Raw genomic sequence first — 19,917 nt, forward strand, 5'->3', positions numbered from 1 at the left:
CAGCTGCTTTATTCCATGCAGATGCTGAAGCTATGGTATTTGGAAGCAGGCTGCTGATGAGTAAATAGGCAGATGCTAAGTCTTTTAAATTTTTAGAGGCTATCTCTCTTGGGCCAAAGTGATTATGGATGGATCCTACCCTAAATCAGGGTTTTACTCAACTATAAACACCCCAGAGGAGCAGAAACAGGAACTATGAACCAAATAATCACCACAGAGCAGAATCTCAAGTAGGTGCTGGACGATGTATTCTTGAAACAACTATTCGTAACATGTGTTTAATGGATACATGGATAAATATGTCGGCTGTGAAACTTTTAAGCAAATATTTGCTATTATTGGAACTTCATCTTTCTCTTATCATTTTTTTTTTAACATCACTAAAATACTTTCTAGCAGTTCACTAGATTTAAATTAGAATGTGGGTCAGAAAATCACTAATTTCGATTACTACTGCGAAAGGAATTAGTAGTTATTTAGTTCACACTTGCTGTATAATTGTCAAAATTGTTATCCTTCATTGCAGAAATATTTTAAATTGCTGCTAAATTAACTCAGTTTTAACTTAAATCCTCAATGTACTAAATTCCTCAAGGTAAATCCCTCACTCCCCATTTTATTGATTATGGGGGGGGAAGCTCATATTTAGTTTATATTTAGTATTAAGATTTTAAAATACGTAGAAGAGATAGACATGAATCTGATAAAATGTCCCTTTTAATTACTTGTATCTTTATAATAATACTTTTGAAATTATACCATTCTTAATGTGTATTTCCAGCTATGTTTACTTCTCTGTGTCCTTTGCCATTTGTAATGATTTCCAGACAACCTTTTGGACCTGGAAGTGTCATTTCGGGTTGGTACACATTTCAGCACACACCCTGAAGCGAGGGCCTCCTCCTTCAGAATCTGGCCCCTGCCTCCGGCTTACTTCTTCTAAGATGTCATCAACTCTGGTGACTTTGGAACTAGCATAGCTCCTGAGTTGAGAGGCTGGTTTCTGTGAGCTATGGGGAAGGTAACGCAGAGAGCCACCCATTTCCAGGTGACCAAAATGATCGTGTTCAGGCAACTGTGTGTCCCAGAGATACATGTGACCACAGAATGACCACGCTCAGGCTCCTGTGTGTCCGGCTCTTGCGTGTCTCCCAAGCAGCACGCGGCGTCTTTGTGTGGGTGTGGATCACAGTGTTGTTGGGAGCACTGCTTCATTCATTAAAGAAAAATCGCAGGAGCACCGATTAAAGGTTGGCCAGCCAGTAGCTGGTGTCAGTGTTTCTTACAGCTCTGATGGTGGCTTTCCTTGTTTTCATTAGTCTTCACTGAGAATGGAGCCCGGGGTTTGTTTGCATTATGTGCTTCAGTGAAACTGGTTTAGTTTGTAAGGACTGGTGGACAGAAAATTCAGATGGAAAGTGGCAGGAAAGCCCAGAGGATCAGTGGAGACTTTGGAATGTATTGTATACATTTTGGAATGTATGCCGCTTTTTATATACCTCACTAATTCACTTTTCTAATAAAAAGGAAAGGCGGTTAACTTTACAGATGGATTAAAGTTGATTTAAGTTGAAATTAAGATAATTATTTTCACTTTTCATTTCGTTGATTGATCAGCAGTTATTTTAAAATTTTATACCAGATATTTTCTTTTATTGTGGAAAAATAATCTGAATGGCAATTGTATGATTTCAGAATGTTAGTATTATTTCTAAAACATATTACTATTAGGCATGGGCCATGAAGAGCTCTTTTTTCTCTATAGGTAGGAAATTTTCCATAATGAACATTTATTACTTTGCTAATGAAAAAATTCATAAATTGTATGAATTCATAAATTGTAATTGTATTTTAAAGAAAGAGAGGATAATTACGCAAAAATAATTTTGGGAGATGGCCAAACACATACACACACAGACATGCACACACTCATATCTGAAAACTTTATAAAGGTAGAAAGAAACTGGTACATTTACTTGGTATTTCATTCACAGATTCTTTAATTCCTGATAAGTCATTATTCCTTGTAATTAAAATCTTTCTAAGTAGGTCCAGTTTAAAAAGGGTTTCTTTAATGGCTACTATATGCAAAATATATGCTAGATGCTGTTGGAGATTTGAAGCTAAATTATCATATTACTGTGACAAAGACAAAAACCTAAAACAATAAAATACCAATGTGTTAACAGCTGTTCATAACAACCAGGTGTGTTTTAATGGAAGAAAATAGAGTAATAAGACCAAATTCCCAGCAATGATGAAAGTATTAAATACAGACACAATATCAATAATAAGCCCAAGTTTATGTTTACTTTTAATATACATCCTTGCTGTTAATGGGTCTGGGGAAACTTAGAGCTACACTTCTTTATTCAGTCACACCATAAAAATTAGCTGCTTTGAATGCATATTGCAAATAAGTTCAAACACAGAAAAAGTGCTTATATTATAACATTAAATTTTAAAAGATAGAACAAAACCCATGTACTTACTTTATTTAGTAGTATGGCTGTACAGAGGCAGCCACTGTACTTCCTTCCCCTAGAAGCATGAATGAGGAAGAAAAAGGCTGGGAAGGAAAAATAAAGTGTTAGCAAGTGTTTTGGAACATTAGAGGCTACATATTTTTAAATTTTTTTCTCAACTTTTTTTTTTGTATTGTCAAATTCTTCCATAGTGAACATTTATTACTTTACTAAAAGAGAAAACAGAGATAAACTTTTTTTTTGAAGAAGCAGCAGAAGAAAATTGCTCTAAAATGAACCCAGTTGGGCTTGGTGGGGAGGGCCCTGAGAAGTCCCCCCGCCCCCTCCCCCACGGAGCATCGTGTAGGAAGCCGGTCTTCTGGGCTATAGCCCAGCACAGAAGTGGAGATGCAGGCCACGCTGCCCAACACCTCACACTCCAGCTGTCCATCTAAATCAAGAAAAAGAGTAAATGCAACCAAGATGTAAGGTGTCTACATTCAAGGAAAGGAGAAGGCAAGAGAGTAGGGTGGTGGGATTTTCTAACTGCGTGGGTTTGCCCAGTGTGAAGTCTCTGTACTGTCGGTGCTGCCTTCTGGCTCATGAGACTCCAGAGAGAACACTAAGGCTTATGTAGCTTCCCAGTCACAGATTTTGACAGAACGCCAGCCGGGGCCTACCAGGATCAGAGTGGTGAGCCAGAGTGATAAAGGTAGAGTTCGTGGAGGGAAGGGGAGACGGACAGCTGAGCGCCCACCCCGTGCCAAGGACCCTGCAGGTGCTGTGTTTAGAGTACAGCGTGAATGCCGCAGAAAACTGAGCTCTGCTCAGATAGAGCAAAGGGGATGAAGTGCCCACCTGCCTGAGAACGTCGTGACATCCCCTCTGTCCTGGGACACGCCGTTGTTTTGAACAATCCCAGTTTCACATTGCTGCTATTTTGCTGTCCTTGTTGTTGTTAACTTTACCTTCCAATCATTCCAGCCTCACTGAGGAAATTTGCATCCCGTCCCCTCAGGTTATTGTCTTATTCACTTTCCAAGTCAAGAATATCACGTGGCTTCTTTGTCAGCAAAACTCATTTAGCTCAGATAAATTCACCTTGCTACCTAATTTTTTCCCAGAGGAAATGTGAAAAGTTTCTATGTATTTGTGATATTGAGAGCGCAAGTTATAAGAGAGATGTTTAATCTCCTCGCACCATAGATAATGACAATTTTCCTCCCTTTTTTCTGCATGATAATTCAAGTTAGTAAGGGTTTCATTTTGCTCAAGACTGTTGTCTTTCTGTGCTTCTGTATGAGACAGACCCCTTTGTAACTGTCAAATAGATTTATTCCAGCATCCTTAAAGGTAAATCACTGTAACCAGACTGTAATCATTATGCTGATATTCAATTACATGTTATGTATCTGTAATAATTATCAGACTCATCTATGCTTTCCATGAAAATAATGTAATATTTACTCTGATTATCACTGGTTGTGTTGCCATTTTTCTGTTTGAGGGAAGGGCTGTCGTCTGTTCTTGATACCTTGCTTCTATTTCTGATCGTTGCCACCAGGTCAAGAAGTAATGCTAGTGCTTATGCCAGGGACAAGTGTAACCCCAGAGTCTAACGGATGCTAGAGGATGCTTGCTTTTTGCTTCTATCCGAATATGTCTTTTTACTCAAGTAGCGAATGAATAAGTCACATCCTTCCTCCACTTGGATACGGTTTGGTGCATGTGGCATTCTGCATGAGCCACCTTTTATATGACTGTTAGATCCCTAGGACTTTGCTGTCAAGGAGCGCGTCTGCAGAATCACCAAGTGCCTACGAACTCAACCTAACTCAATAAATAATCAATATAAATTCCTTCCATTGTAAACTTTATTTCAGGTATCTTTTGCCATATTCTTTCCTTCTCTCTCTCTTTTTCTCCTCCAAACACATTCACTTTTACAGAGCTTCTCTTTCTGTTTCAGGAAAAACAAAATCCATTTACTTAATTAAAGGTCCTGTTTGCCTCTTGCTATGTGATTTAGTATGCAGAAGCCATAAAATTAAAACTCAGCTTCTGGCCCCTCACAGCGATTTCCCCCTTTTAAATCATAATCACATCGGAAAGGATTACACAGTTTTTCTTGGTGTTCTGAGACTCCCAGGACACTCACTCACCAGTTGTGTTCAAACTCTTATACGGGCAGGGCAGGGCAGGGCAGGGCAGGGCAGGGCAGGAATCAACATAGTGAAAACCTTAGCAGTTGCCTTTGTTTATTTACTAATTGACAGAGGGACTTTAAAGATGTATCGGATAATACTTTGCACACATTATTCCACGTTCTCTCTCCAGACAGGCGTAAATACAGTCAGCTCTAGCAACAGAACTCCACTGAAACTTCAAGTACTTCAATCAGTGGAGATTTTCACAGATTTCAAGTTTTCTTGGTAGTAGATTATATGTTTGCATGATTTTTCTGAGGTTTGCTTTATTTCTGTTTTTAAAAACTTTCTTTGTTTTATAGAATAACTTGCTTAATTGGTATCTCTTTGCGATATGGGTCTCGCTGCTCGTGCAGAGGGATAACTCCTGAGAATGATGGCCCCGTGGGAGAGGGAAGGCATAAACAGGGGCATTCTGTGTGATAGAGCGTTGCTAAATCAACACATCCATCTCAGGAATAATTGTTGGGTTTGTCAGTGAGAAACCATTATGCAATTTAAGGAAAACCTTTAGGAATATACTTGTTCTCTTACTGCCAGTCAGCTCTTTTGGGTATTAAAGCACTCTATTCTTTCACAGGTATGGTTTTTATTTGTTTACTTATTTATTTATTTGTGTTAGTGCTCAAGGAAAGGGGAGTCTAGAAGCTGGAACCATGAAATCCACACGGAATTCTTTACAGATTAGTAGTTGCGCAATATTTATCTTTGCTGCTTACCTCGGAGGCTGGCCAAACCCTAAAGCTTTATCTAGGTTTTGCAACATAGAATGATCATATTTTCATAGACAACATCTTTGAATCTGGCTTAGGTGTATAGCAAAATATCACTTTAAAGGATTATTGTTCTTGCTGTTGAGTTTCATATTGTTTGGAGACAGGCAAGGTACCATTTAAAAAATAACCAGTAAGTTTTTTTGCCCCCCCCCCCTTACTCAATATGGCCATAAGTCTTCTGTGGGATTCATGAGCTTTTAAGATAAACACAAACCACGTAACCATCAGCTTGGACTCTGTTTATTAAAGTGCAAGAAGTGAGTTTAAGAGCTGTGACTCTGGTTTTAAGAGGGATAAAGCATCCTAGACGTTGTCATGCAAATTTGAACTTGAACTTGTTTCTAGAAATGGATTTCTAGTCATAACATCTTTTTTTTTTTTTCAGGGGCACTTGGACTGTCTATATGGCAGAGTAAACCATGTGAAAAACAAACAAACAAAAAAAAACACATGGACCATAATCAGCATATGTTATCCTCAGAATTGTTAAGTTCTGAAGCCAACATATTAACCAGATGATACAGAAAATATGTTCAAATTTGATGTGTTTAAAGTCATATAGACATGCGTTTTATTCCAGTGTATTTTTGCTTTCCATTTAAAAGTATTTAAGCCTAATTCTTACAAATTTTAAGACCTATAGAGGATTCGGAACTTTGTAGAAGGACAAGACGTATTCCTACAAGCCCTGTTTTGCAAACATAATCTTGTTCTTCTGTGCTTCAGTGCTCTCTTCACCGATTGATATGTAAGGTGTGAAATACTTAATAATGTCATCAAAGAGATTCATCCGTTTATTTATGTTTTATAGTTAAGAGACTCAACCACAGGGAAAAATGACTGTAGTGGTTAGCACTCTGTTTAGAAATTAATAATTTAAATTTTTATCTGTTTAAGTTTTTGGCTTTTACAACTAAGTTCTTCGGTTTAGTTCTGAGAAGAAATGATTTTCCTTCCTTTGGATTTTTTTTGGCCAACTTTTGCATCACAATTTTGGCCAGTCCTCTCATAACAGTATTCCAGAAGTAAATTGAAGAAAAATGTGTAGATAGTTCATGTAAGCTTATTTTCTTTACTTTACCCAACTATATTAATTGAAAAAACTTCTTAAAGTCCAGTTTTAAAATGTATCTTTGTAAAGATCTATAAATTATGTAAGAAGTTCCTCAGAAAAACCGAAAATTGGCTTTCTTTTCTTGTCTTGTCCATGATGCTGGTGAGTTAGAAATTTAATATCCATTTCCACTTTTTCATTAATTAGCATAAAACTGCCTTGAATATTTTACTCTTCATTCTAAGTTAAATAATCTTTCAAAATCTCTCCAAAAGTAAATCACTTATAAATGAATCTAGGCATCTCTTTTGCCCTTCACTTAACCTCCTATATCTCAGATGCTTGGTATTCTTTTGGGGAAAGGAAATCAAATTTGTATGAGTCTCGGCCCTCTTTTTAATGTATTTAATCCTCTTATTAGCCTTTGTAACAGCATCTTAACTTAGTGATGACACCCTTATTGAACCTGTGATGGAACTTTTGGCTCTTATAAGGAAGAGCCGTTTCTGGCATTGACTCCAACCATGTACCCAAGAAGCATGGAATATTAATGTATTCTCAGTTCAGCGAGTATGCTTGGCAGCCCACTGTGTTTTTAGTACATCTAACTGAGTCATAAGTATCTCACATTTTGAGGGGAGAGGAGCAGTCTTTGAAGGAGTAGGAAAGCCACTGGTTTCAATAAGCCCTTGAGAATTTGCTGCAGATGTAGCACCTCTCTGAGCCTCAGATTCACCAACTTGCCGAGATACTGTACCTTTTTCTTTACTATTTATATATCCTTAACTATAAACAGTTACCTGTGTACATATATAAGTGCATATGTGTGTGTGTATATATATATACATATATACATATATACACACACATACACTCTCACACACATGCATATATAGAGAATTTCTATGGGAAAGGGGACCTCCCCTAATTACCTCACTTTATTTGTTCCCTAACACAGTACTGTGATTTTGCATGTGCAGAGGGGGGCCCATCAAACCTTTTCCTGACTATTCCTGACATGCATTGTGGGACATCTTAGAGATTTTTTTTTTTCCTTCTCTATCTTTTATTGTCACCATCTTACTGTAGAAACTTGTCATCCCAGGCGAGGTTGGGTAACAGCTAAATTCCTCTCAGGTCTCAGTCACTTCTGGATGTTCTTTCCAGACTTTTTCAAAGCACCATCTGATACGAGAGTTCCTGGCCTCTGAAAGTGCAGTGTCTCCCAACTGACCATCGTATAAATTCCAGGCTCTTTAGCCTACTCACATACAGCTGAATATAGGCTAAGAGAAGGTTATCATACCAAGGATAGTGTCTAAAAATAAAGATAAGCCTCCTGATAGGCCATATTTAATTCACCCAACAGACTTATGGAGAATATGTTATGACTTGCCTGTCTGGAGGAGGTACTGAGTACATGTAGACAAGTGAGGCATGGCGTGTCTTTAAGGAGCTTAGAGTCTGGTCGAGAAGAAAGACATGTAAACAAGTAATGCCAACATAAGATAAATAGCCCATGTGTGTGCGTGTGTCTGTGTGTCTGTGTGTGCCACTGTGTGTGGGAGGGGGATTGCTCAGAGAAGAAAGTGGACACATACTCTACTAGAGAGATTAGAAGTCCCTAGGGAAGAGGTGATTAAATTGAGTCTTGACATACAACGAAGTATTTGCTAGGTGTGGTAGATGGACAATTTCAAAGGACGTTTTAGATAGAGGAATTAGTAAGTTTAGTGTCAAGAGTCTTGAAACTAAATGAGAGATTTGATGGACTTGAAATCACAGGATTGGAGAAAGAGAAGGAGGGAAATGGCAAGCAGGACAGGCTTTGGTTCCCAGTATATGAGACAGGAGAGAGCGTCAGGACAAAGCCGTCCTCAAATGGAAGACAGACCAGGAGAATGGTGACTTTGGAGTCTGCTGATTCAGTGTGGCTTGTTGTGGAAATCCAGTCTGTGTTAGGAGCAAGCAAGCTCAGAACCTACTCTGCAGAAAATAAGGCTGAAGATCAGGTAGCAAGATCTTAATTAAGAAGAGACCTTGAAGAAACCATGGCCAGCACCAAACACTGAGAAAGAGGAAAGAATGAAGTTGGATCAGCGCCCATGTCAGTCACAGGTTTATGGCAGATTTCCACCTGTTTCCTAGGAACAAGGTCACCATCCATTTGCTGTGTTACAGAAGAATGTGGAATATAAGATCTAAGAGAGAGGAAAAGCTGTTCTGAGTGTTAATCGTATGTGGGTAAATAAACTTTTTGAATTAAGAATTGAAGGCCTGGGTGCTTTTCAGTCTCATGATGTTTAACTTATTTCTGTGTCAGGCTCAAACTTTTGTAGCTTAAGTTCATTTACTTTTAGTAAAATTTGTTTTCCTTTTTCTAAGAAAAATTAGAAAATAAGTTAGACTTAAATGTTTTGGGGGGATGAAATAGCTCTTATAAATTTTGCATTTTGATGAGGTTTAAATGAACAAAAAGCAATCAGATGAACAGCTCTTAAAATGCACTATGTGTGAAAAATCAAATCAGGAATGCTTAGGGCAAAACATTTAAGGCTTTATTATATTGAAACCATTTGAAAAAATATTCTGAATGATGGGCAAATAGAATATGTGATCAGGTTTAATAATTCAAAACTGACTTCTCTGTTTTCCATGGATGTATTACTTTATTAGTCTACATGTAATTTTCTTAAAAATATTGTCTTCAAAACAAAATAATCTTTTTAAAAACAGTGTTGTCCTTCTGATTGTAAAAAATATTTAGACTTTAAATATGTATAAAAATCTAGAAAATTTGAAAAGTAGAGCAGTGATCACACCTAAGTCCGCATACAAGAGGTAGCTGCTGTTGGAGTCCCCGTTGTGGTGCAGGGGAACAGAATCCAGCTAGTATCCATGAGGATGCAGGTTCGATCCCTGGCCTCGCTCAGTGGGCTGGGGATCCCGCGTTGCCGTGAGCTATTGTATAAGTCATAAATGTGGCTGGAACCTTGTGTTGCTGCGGCTATGGTGCGCAACTGTAGCTCCGATTCAATCCCTAACCTGGGAATTTCCATATGCCATGGGTGCAGCTCTAAAAAGCAAAAAAAAAAAAAAGAAAAAAGAAAAAGAGAGAGATACTGTTAAACTTCTGTTACAGAAATCTCTAGACCATTTTAGGTGTGCATGTGTAGTGTAGGCAGGCATACACACACACACACACAACATTTTTTTAATGGTCAAACTTGTTGCATATGGAGATTCCCAGGCCAGGAACCAAATACAAACTGCAGGTGCCACCTACACCACAGCTGTGGCAATGCTGGATCCTTAATGCACTGTGCCAGCCCTGGGATTGAACTCGTGCCACCGCAGAGACTACACTGGATCTTTAACCTGCTGCGCCACAGCAGAAACTCCCATACACACCTTTTTGTATACTTAATACTTCAATCAAAAAGTCTTGTACCATGTATATATACTGTTCATGTTTTGACTTAATAGATTAACATCTGGGTTTTGGGTTACTACTATTTTAGTTGCTAAATACTATTTTATGTCTAAGTATTTCCTCTGGATAAATTCCTATGAGCTAAGTTGCTAGTTTATATAATATATTTAAGGGGTTCCCTCTGTGGCACGATGGGATTGGCAGTATCTCTGGAGCACTGGGATGCAGGTTTGATCCCCAGCCCAGCACAGTGGGTTAAAATATTCAGCATTGCTGTAGCTGTGGCATAGGTTGCAACTGTGGCTCCGCTCCTTGGCCCAGGAACTCCATATGCCTTGGGGTGGCCAAAAGAAAAATGAAAAAAAAGAGAAATATATGTATATTTAAAACTTCAATACGTATTTATTACCAAATGGCCTCCTGAATGGATCTTTATATTCCCAACAGTAATTCCCAGGAGTACAGATGTTTGCAGACCCTTATCACTGCTCACTTTAGTTTCCCATTAGTTTTTGCCAATTTTAGAAGTGAAACTGACAGTGCATTGTTTTCCATGTGATTTACTTGTGTTTTTTCCCCAATATTATTGGTCATCTTTTTTTTTTTTTGAGTTATATGTTCATATCATTGCTTAGTTTTTTTTTTTTTTTTGTCTTTTTGCCTTTAGTTCTAGGGCCGCTTCCCTTGGCATATGAAGGTTCCCAGGCTAGGGGGTCCAACCGGAGCTGTAGCCGCCGGCCTGCGCAAGAACCACAGCAACGTGGGATCCGAGCCACGTATGGATCCTATGCCACATCTCACAGCAACTCCAGATCCTTAACCCACTGAGCAAGGCCAGGGATCAAACCCGCAGCCTCATGGCTCCTAGTCGGATGTGTTAACCACTGCTCCATGACAGGAACTCCCCTTTGCTTAGTTTTTAATTTGTGTAGAAATATTTTCATGTTACTTTGTCAAGGTTTTTAGAGGCTAGAAATAAAATTCTTTTTTATAATGATTAATTTTTTCTACTTGGTAATTTAGGTTTTCATTTGAATTGTATGTTTGTATGTGCATTTTAACATATGGAATTTTTAGATTTAGGTAATCAAATCTGTGGGGTTTTTTTTTTAGGATTTATCTTTAGGGTCATAGTTAGAAATGGAAGGCATTTCTTTTTGCCACTTTTATTTTACTTGGAAGAAAGAAACTGATTCACTAACTGATGGTAAATCTTTAGTTACTAAGATGACCTGAGGGCTGTCAGATCCTGTCTCAATTCTATTCTTATTCAAAATTTACAATAACTAGTCTATTTTTTAGAGGAAATAAATGATTATCTAGGAAAGTCTGAGAGATTTCAAATTCAATCTGAATGTAACGTTGGATAATTCTGTTTCTCTTTCTATAGCTTGACCCTTATTCAAGTTAGTGGTATCCTTAGTATGATATTGATTTTGTCTTCTAATATCCAGTTTCCTTTCTCAGTGTTTCTAGAGAGCATGCTATTTTAGACCTGACTTTGATTAGTAATTATGTGTAACTCCCCAAGCATTTCTGGGATGATCTCGCCTTTCTGTTGTATTTTAGGAGTGAGTCAGCAGAGGGGACTGCATGAGCAAAGGCACACAGGTGAGAGAGAACACTCTATATGGAGAAACTGGAAATTAGGATATGGTTACTGCAGAGATGACAAAGCATGCGAGTGAGGGCAGAGCCTGAAGAAAGGAGCAAGGTTCAGGGCTCTTGTGGTCTCATAAACCCAGTAAGAAGGTTCAACTTCATTTTAAAAGCAGTGGAACCAAAAAAAGATCTTTACCAAGAGAAGAAATACAATCAAGATTCACGTTTCATGGCTACTGGGTGCAAAACCAAATGAAACTGATCAGAGAGCAGTATGGGTCTAGAGAGCACATGCTATATGGAGATTCTCTCTCTCCCTCTCTCTCAGTATATACATACATATATAATTGGTAGAGCGGGGGCTATGAGTCTTAAAGTGCAGAAAAGAAAAATTAGCGTCACTTGAGTTAGTATAAAAGAATGTATAACTCCTTTAATTGAAATCACTGAAATAAAAATGGATAAATTATTTTATAACAAAAGACAATAAGCAGGAGAAGAACAGACAATGAGAGTAAGCTGGGACTGGTTGGAAGGTATTTACAATGAGAGAATTAAAAGGTAAAAGAATTTGAATTCCTGTTGTAGGGCTCAGCAGTAACAAATCCAACTAGTGTGCATGAGGACATGGATTCAATCCCTGGCCTCACTCAGTGGGTCAAGGATCCAGCTTTGCCATGAGCTGTGGTGTAGGTCGCAGACATGGCTCAGATCTGGCATTGCTGTGGCTGTGGTGCAGGCCGGCAGTACAGCTCCGATTCGACCCCTAGCCTGGGAACTTCCATGTGCTATGGGTACAGCCCTAAAAACATAAAAATAAAAATAAGAATTGGAATGTGAAATGATCAAGAAAGGAGATAAATACACACGCCTGAGGATGCTGAAAGTCTGCAGGCTGCCAAGAGAGCTACAGCAGCCCCTGGCCCCAGGAGATGGGTCAAGAAACACAAGGGGCATTGTTTGGTCCAGAGAAGCAGCGTCTTAACTGGAGACCAGGATAAAAAGGGTGTATGCACTGAGAATAATAATGTTGAGGGCTTCAAGTTTAGATTGCACTTTGTTTTGGAGAATTGCTTAGAACTCATTCTCTGTTTTTGACTACATACATAAAACATGATAAAGATGGAAAATGAAGAACCTAGAATGTGAAGAACCTAGAAAGTAAAATTAATAATGATTATTTTGAGAGAAGTGGGCAGTCAGATATTCTATAATATTTGTGCTTGAAAATATTAAAGCACAAAAAATATTAAACCCAGAGTTTAATGAAACATTTCTATTGTCTTTTATTGAATGGGCATGGGCAGCTTTATCACTGAGGAGGGGTTGACATGTGGATAACAAAGGCAAAGGAGAAATACTTGGGGGTGAAGGGAAGAGCACTGAGGGCTATTTTTAGGTCACACACAGTTTAATGAGGCCAATTGTGCAATCACTGGAATATAGTTGGTTTTCCACAAATATTTTTAAAGCAAGGGGTGGGTAATATACGCCTATGTAATAAACATTAAAATTCATGATTTCCTGATTGATTTTGCTGAAAGACCTTAGTAAGATTTCTTTAATGCTTTTCTTCCCATAGAATTGATAATATATTTCTTTCCCAGGTAGGACATTCCGTAGTTGAATAAAGGCACTCAGAAAAGAATATTTTAGTGCTTCCAATACTGTAAAAGCTGCTCTTTCCCCCCACGAGGATTTTTCAGTCACTCTACCTAGTGACAGAGTTTAAGATGCCTGTCTGTATATGGCTCATCAGAGCGGTAATTCGGATGCTTGGACAAATGTGCCATTCCATTGCTTTATTCTATTGGTGACAAAACTGAAGCGAGAGGAGGGCAGATGGCTCATTCTAGATCACAAAGCAAATTAATGCCAGGTCTTACTTTCAAATTTTCATGTGTAAGTCTTGGACATGCTTTATGAGCCACAGATTCTTTTTCATGAGTGTTTTCCGCAGTGGTATATAAGTATGTACAGTAAAAACGGAGTTCTTTAATTTTATGCAAGAGATTCAGGATTTGGATTTTTCTGGAAATTTTAACTCTTTCAGCATGGCACTTTGAAGGCCTAGGTTATCTTCTGACCTCATTTGCAAGCCACATGGACATTTAAAGGCATATATGTGACATACAAGGTAATTCGTACAGGAGGAAATAAGGGGACGGGATCCAAATGAAAGGTGTGAGCTGAAGGCGGGCAGAAGTAGGTGGTCTTCTCTATCAAAGCAGGAGGGAAAGTGGGCAGTGCCCCTGTTGAGGGAAATAAGTTAGGAGAGAGCAGAGAAGGGGTTCTTCTGATGAACTGCCTCTATTCTCCCAGTAAAGGAGGAAGCAAGAGGTCTCTTGGGCTTTGCTAAACTGTCTGTTTATAGATTAAAATGACAGTACTGTTACCGCAAGTACTCAGTCTGTTCTGCAGAGAGAGAGAGTGTGTTTCTGCAGGACTGCATACCTACAGTATGGTCACCAAGAAAGGCATGTAGAGCTGGAGCTGAATGATGCTGGTCCTGGTTACTCTTGGTTTTCATTCCATTACACTTTTTTCTGATTACTCTCTATCAAGGACCTGCAAGGATAGACCAAATCATACTGAATCTGCAATAAAGCTACTATGTAATCTCTATATCATGTCTCTGTATAAGCTCTGTGCGCTTTTGTTCACAAATGCGCGGGAAGTTGCATCGTCGGTAATCTGAAGCATACTATGGATGTTTTGAGTCGATATCCGGGTGCCTTGCTAAAACCGAGCTTTGGAAATAGAAGTTCCTGCTTTCACAGAGCTTAAAGACAGATGGAAAGTGGTGAAAACAATGAAGAGATCAACAAATAGATAAGGTCTTAGTAATACGGGTCCTGAAGAAAACGGGGCAGTGTGATAGGTAAGAGGATGCTGGGTGTGGTGGCCCACACTCAGCTGGTGAATTGCAAAGTTGGGAGAGGAAAGCAGCCCCTCCGAGTTGGCCCAGAGCCTACGTCGTGTCCAGGTACGAGCGAAAAACATAGCGTGTGTCAGCCCCTGCACTACTGCTCACTTTTGCCTCAACTTAGAGAGGCCAGCTGCATTAAGCTCTTCCGATACCCAGGCTTTGAACATAAAATACACTTATAGGACCTTAAATGCCAAGGCAAAACCCTTTTATCTCTTCCTCTGCCCTTGAGCCCCAGAGATGAGTGGCATCTCACGGGTGGCTCTTTTGGCTGACATCTCTCTGAGGGAGGAGTAGGGGCTGCTCTGCTGTCAGATGGACCAGGCTGTCCCCAGACCTCCCCACATGCTGGGCTGTCCTTCCCATATCGCCTGGATTGACTGGAGAAGTTCCTGGATAGTCAGGAGGCTCTCAGAGCAAGACCATGGCTATAAGCCTTATCTTCCGGGGTTTTTGACATAACAGAGAAGTGAGATGTTCAGACTGGCTGCTTTCTTACTCTGGGTAGAGGGATGGTCTGGAGACACCAAGTCCTTCCTCCTCAGTTTGCTTCTGGAATGTCTAATTTTATGTATGTATGTATGTAATTACTTACAGTGTTTTGTCTAAGCAATTCTTTCTTTCACGTTATCTCTACTTTCATTATATTTGTTCTTACAGGAACTTTTGAATTTAATGGTCTGAGATGACAGTACAGGGTAGCATAGCTCACATTTAAATGTTTTATTGATAGTGCTCAGCAATTATATCCTCCTGCTTTTTATTCATTTTTTTCTTGCTCCTTATCCTGTGTGCCTTTTATGGATTCTCTTTCTCATGTGGCATATGTATCTTAGGCGACTTCAACTGCAGTCCTCTCCTAACACATGGCAAATATGCTGATGCTGAGTCTTAGCTACGTGCTGGGCTTCTCCCTGGTGCCAGCTCATAGACCTACTTGTCGGATACCTCCACCTGGGTGTCCCACAGACACTTCAAATTCAGCTAAAATAATCATCTCTGCCCCTAACTGTGTATCTGCTTTCTCACTTGATGAGCCCACATCTACCTAGGCCTCCACTGGGTTCCTCACTTCTTACCCTCTCACCCAGAATCTGCAACTCAACCAATCACACATTTTCCTACTCAGAATTTGTCAAAGCATTTTCTTCTTTTCTTTTTTTCCCCCTACGAATGACCTTGTCAGGCCCTGTGTCATCTTTTAACTAGATTCTTTTTAACTGTAATCTTTCTGTTCTTAGTCTTTCTCCGCAATAGCTATTCCACTGCTATAGAAATTTATCTGTAAAGTGAAAAATATGACTATGGAATCCCCATACTTAAAACTGATTCATAGCCATGATTGCATAAAGAAAAAAGCCCAAGCTCCTTCATAGGTAAGGCCCTGCACAGCCTGGCCATCTTACTTCTCCATGAACTTAAGACGGCAGCCTTAGCAGCACCGAGATGATTGCAGCTGCAGGCACCTTGTGCTGAGTCTCGCCCCTGAGCCCGGCTCGTGTGCTCTCCTTTGCCGTCAGTCCTCTCTCCTCCTTCCGCCTTGGTCCCATCTGGTTAAACACCCGTCCGCTCAGATGCAATTCAGGCATTACCCTCTTACAAAGTCTTCTCTTTGTTATCGTTATTATTATTGTCCATCCTGGTGCCTTCATACCCGGTGGGCATCCTTATCACTGCCCAGGCTTTGATGTCATATCTTTATGGTTTGTCTGTTTGCCTCTCCCTCTGGGGTGTAATTGAGGGCATCTTACTCACCTTAGAGAAGTTTCTGAAAAAGAGTAGGCACTCTGTACATATACGCTGATTAAATTGAATGAATAAATGATAGCAATTGATATTTATGCCATGATTTGGCAGTGCATTAATATAATCTGTAATTTATACTATAGGGAAATACCAAAAGTGAAAGATAAGAATATTTCCGTTTTAATGGAAAGAACGCCAGAACAGCAGAGTCCTGAGATTGGTCCTATCTATTTCATGTTTTGTGATACATCAGATATATGACCTTGTTAAATGTCACTTGATTTCTGAGGCCCTGGGTGTTCATATTCATGAAATAGGAGGCATGGTCAAGGAAACTGCCTTGAGGCTCTGTTTGGGCTCTGCATTTCTTTAAACTGAATGTTTATTGTGACATTACCTTGATATTTCTGTTTCCAATTTGGAATTGTCATGTGTTAATCCTTTATGAATTTACACAGTTAATTGAACAAATGCTCTTATGAAGTCATTATGAATTTTTTGGTTAGAAGGTGATTTTTAACCCAAGATTATAATATATGCATTATTTCCAGTTACAAAGCTAACATGGTCAAGTAAAAACATTTTTTAATATTTTACTGCATGCAGACACAGAATAATTTTATGGTCCTTCACTTCATGAATGGCTATCTTGAAAGCTAATTATAATCTCTTCATTAATGAGTGTAGTAGGGGAAAGAAATTCAACTGTTAATGTAGTTGACAAGTATGAGTATACCCTTCTGTCATCATAGGTAATTAAGGATGAAATACACATAAATATAAATAGAAGTTTAATAATAATGGTCTCAAGTGTTAATTGACTTTGCTTCTTAGTTAGTCACCTCATTTTTCATGGAAGAAAGTGGAGACTAAAGAGGTTGTCACAGATTGGGTCACAATAGCTTGGCAAACTTAGATTGCTAAAGACGCTCTTCATTCTGTAACTTTCCCGTCTCGCATGTGGGAAAGCATTTGTTTCCTATTCAATTTGCATTTCTGTTAAGAGTGTCTGATAACAAAATGTCATTAGGACATTTGTTCCTAACTGATAAGGCATATTTGTAAGGAATAAAGGATCGAGATACGGTTGGAAATGGTTTTAAAAATAACTGCTAACGTATGGGGAAAGGCACAAAAATGTGCAGTTTATGTTTTTAAATTTACAGTGGCCATTGCTTTTTATATTGCCCCAATAACTAAACGACCTTAAGAGATGAGGTTTTCCTTTTTACCAGAGGTTCCAGCAGTAAGAGAAATGCCTCGTCTAAAATGAGTCAGAGCCTTTCACTAGTGAACCAGGGCTTTCTTAGAGAAAAAGTTTCTTAGCTTTTTATGTAAAGCCATTCCAAGGGCAGGCCGAGCCCACATGATAACTATGGCATGTCTTTCTGGATGTTAGTTACACCCAGACAGGATGGGATAGGAAGGCTGGGCAAGGTCACGCGTGTGTGGCCTTGTGTTTTGCTTTTTTATGGTTTTTTTTTTTTTCTTTTTCCTTTTTCTGCTTTTTAGGGCTGTACCCACAGCATATGAAGGTTCTCAAGCTAGGGGTCAAAGTGGAGCTGCAGCTGCCAGCCTACACCACAGCCACAGCAACACAGGATCCAGGCTGTGTCTGCGACCTACACCACAGCTCATAGCAATGCCAGTCCTTAGCCCACTGAGCAAGGCCAGGGATTGAACCTGCATCCTCATGGATGCTAGTCACATTCATTAATCCCTGAGCCACAACGGGAACTTCTTAAAGGATATATTTAGATGCTTGTGTAATATGTAGATTGTGGTTGTGATTATACCAAGTCAAAACGTTGGCTTTTTTGCCAAGAAAGCTAGACAATAATGACAAATTCTGCTGCTATGGAAGTTTCCTTCAGTGTCTGATTCCACGTTACCTCCCGAGTGGAAGCTCATGAAGCAAGAGAGAAACTCGTAAAGTCCTGTGCCGTGGCGGCTCCCAGCTGTGGTTTAACTGCACAGTCAGGGCAGCTGGTGGAGTCCACGCCCCTCGTTCCGTGTCCTGGCTCGGTCGGTGGTTTTCCTGTGGGGACCAGGTGTCTCTGGCTCAGTACAGCTGCAGCCAGACTCAGGGAAGCTCATGCCCCACAGGAAGGACAGGAGCCTCTGACGCTGTGATGACCTTGGGATGGATGGCGTACTATAGAGGCATATGGGATTAAGTGTAACAGTAGCAACATTTGCTATTAATTTTAAAGACCTTCTGAATTCTTCCAAGCTGGAGCCTTACTGAACATTTTTCATATTGGGCAAAGGGAGTTGTTCAATTTTCTGTTGTCTTGATTTCTGTCCAGGCAGTGTCAAAGATTTTCCCCATGTATGGGCTGTCATACACTCATTATACTCGTAGTGCAGAGACAGTGTCTTTCTGTGCAGTAGTGCTTGGACATCAGAAAAATAGATATCTGCCTGTTTAAATTTAATCTCTTCTTACTGCTTTATTTCCTCAAATGGGGTGAATGTTTATTTACCTTTCTTTGTCTTATACCCCTGGAAGGTAGAGTCAGAGGGTGACTCCTGCCCTTTGCCACTTTGCCCTTGGCAGGGCTGACTGGAGCCCTCGCTTCCCCTTACAGGCGAAATTCTCGACAACGAGCATGTCTGTTCCACTTGTTTTTTAAGCAACCTTTTCAGTGTAACACACTAGAGGAAAAAGTCCTCTGCCAATCTGCAAAACACAAACATACAGCAGATTTGAGTAGTTATGGCTTCATTTTTTTCTACCCGTCGCCACTTGCCTCTGATCAACACTGTTTCTGATTTGAGTTTCCAAGGCATTTCACAGACAACTTAAAACAGTGAATAAACAACCAAGTGTGCCTGGGGCCTGGCCTGAGATGTTTTTCCCCAGGTTGTTACATGTATTACCTGTTTCTGTGTAGCAAATTACTTCACAAACTAGTGGCTTAACACAATACACAATTATGTTTCATTATAGTTGTAAACCGTATCTATGCCCTAAAATTTTAAAACCATCCTTTTCATTATTGAGAAAATTTTGGGATAACAACCCAGAATTCTTAGACTAGTAATCTTTTATATTTACCTTAAACAATACTTCAGCTTGTATTAGTTTTGGTTCAGTTTTGAATTCTTTAGGAAATTGACTGTGACTGTGGAATTTCGATGGAATACTATTTATAGATGAAACTGAAATTTTTCTCTTGTATTTTCAACTAATTATGGAACAATAACATCATTGATAGAAAGATGGCATATCTTGAGTTTATTTGGAAGAGCCAAAGGGTGTGAGCCATTGCAGCCGTAATTTTTTGTTAAATGTGGTTGACAGCTACTTCTGGTGAAAAACTAATAGAAAAGAAAGCGCATAACTGGGTCATGTCCACCGGTTTTTCCGGTAGGTAAATAGGTGCATAAGCACAGGAGTGCATCAGTTTGTCCAGAGAGAACATGGTGAGAGTGCATTTTTATAACACCTGAGAAATAAGCCAGTAGCAGGATTATCGTTTTTTTCAGTTTCTCCAGGCTAGGTGAAAATGTCACATAGAGATGACTTGGTGGGGGTTCTCTTTATCTCACGGGATAAAACGTCACCCATCTCTTGACAGGGAATATCATTTACCTTCCCTAGTCAGCGTGAAGATGGGGGAAATGAGAGGATTTGTGAAACGCACCTCAGAGCTATTTACCAAATGCCAATTTAAAAAGGTCAGTTTGAGTAACTTGGAA

At 39.4% G+C, this 19,917-nt stretch overlaps 1 protein-coding gene across 3 annotated transcripts in view; it reads left to right on the plus strand.

Annotated features, from left to right (window-relative positions):
* The window catches only part of PRKN (parkin RBR E3 ubiquitin protein ligase), a 1,272,474-nt gene that overhangs the window by 112,244 nt on the left and 1,140,313 nt on the right, over nt 1–19,917 (plus strand). The window lies entirely within an intron of this gene.

Source organism: Phacochoerus africanus, chromosome 2 (genome assembly GCF_016906955.1).
Source record: "Phacochoerus africanus isolate WHEZ1 chromosome 2, ROS_Pafr_v1, whole genome shotgun sequence".
NCBI lineage: Eukaryota > Metazoa > Chordata > Mammalia > Artiodactyla > Suidae > Phacochoerus > Phacochoerus africanus.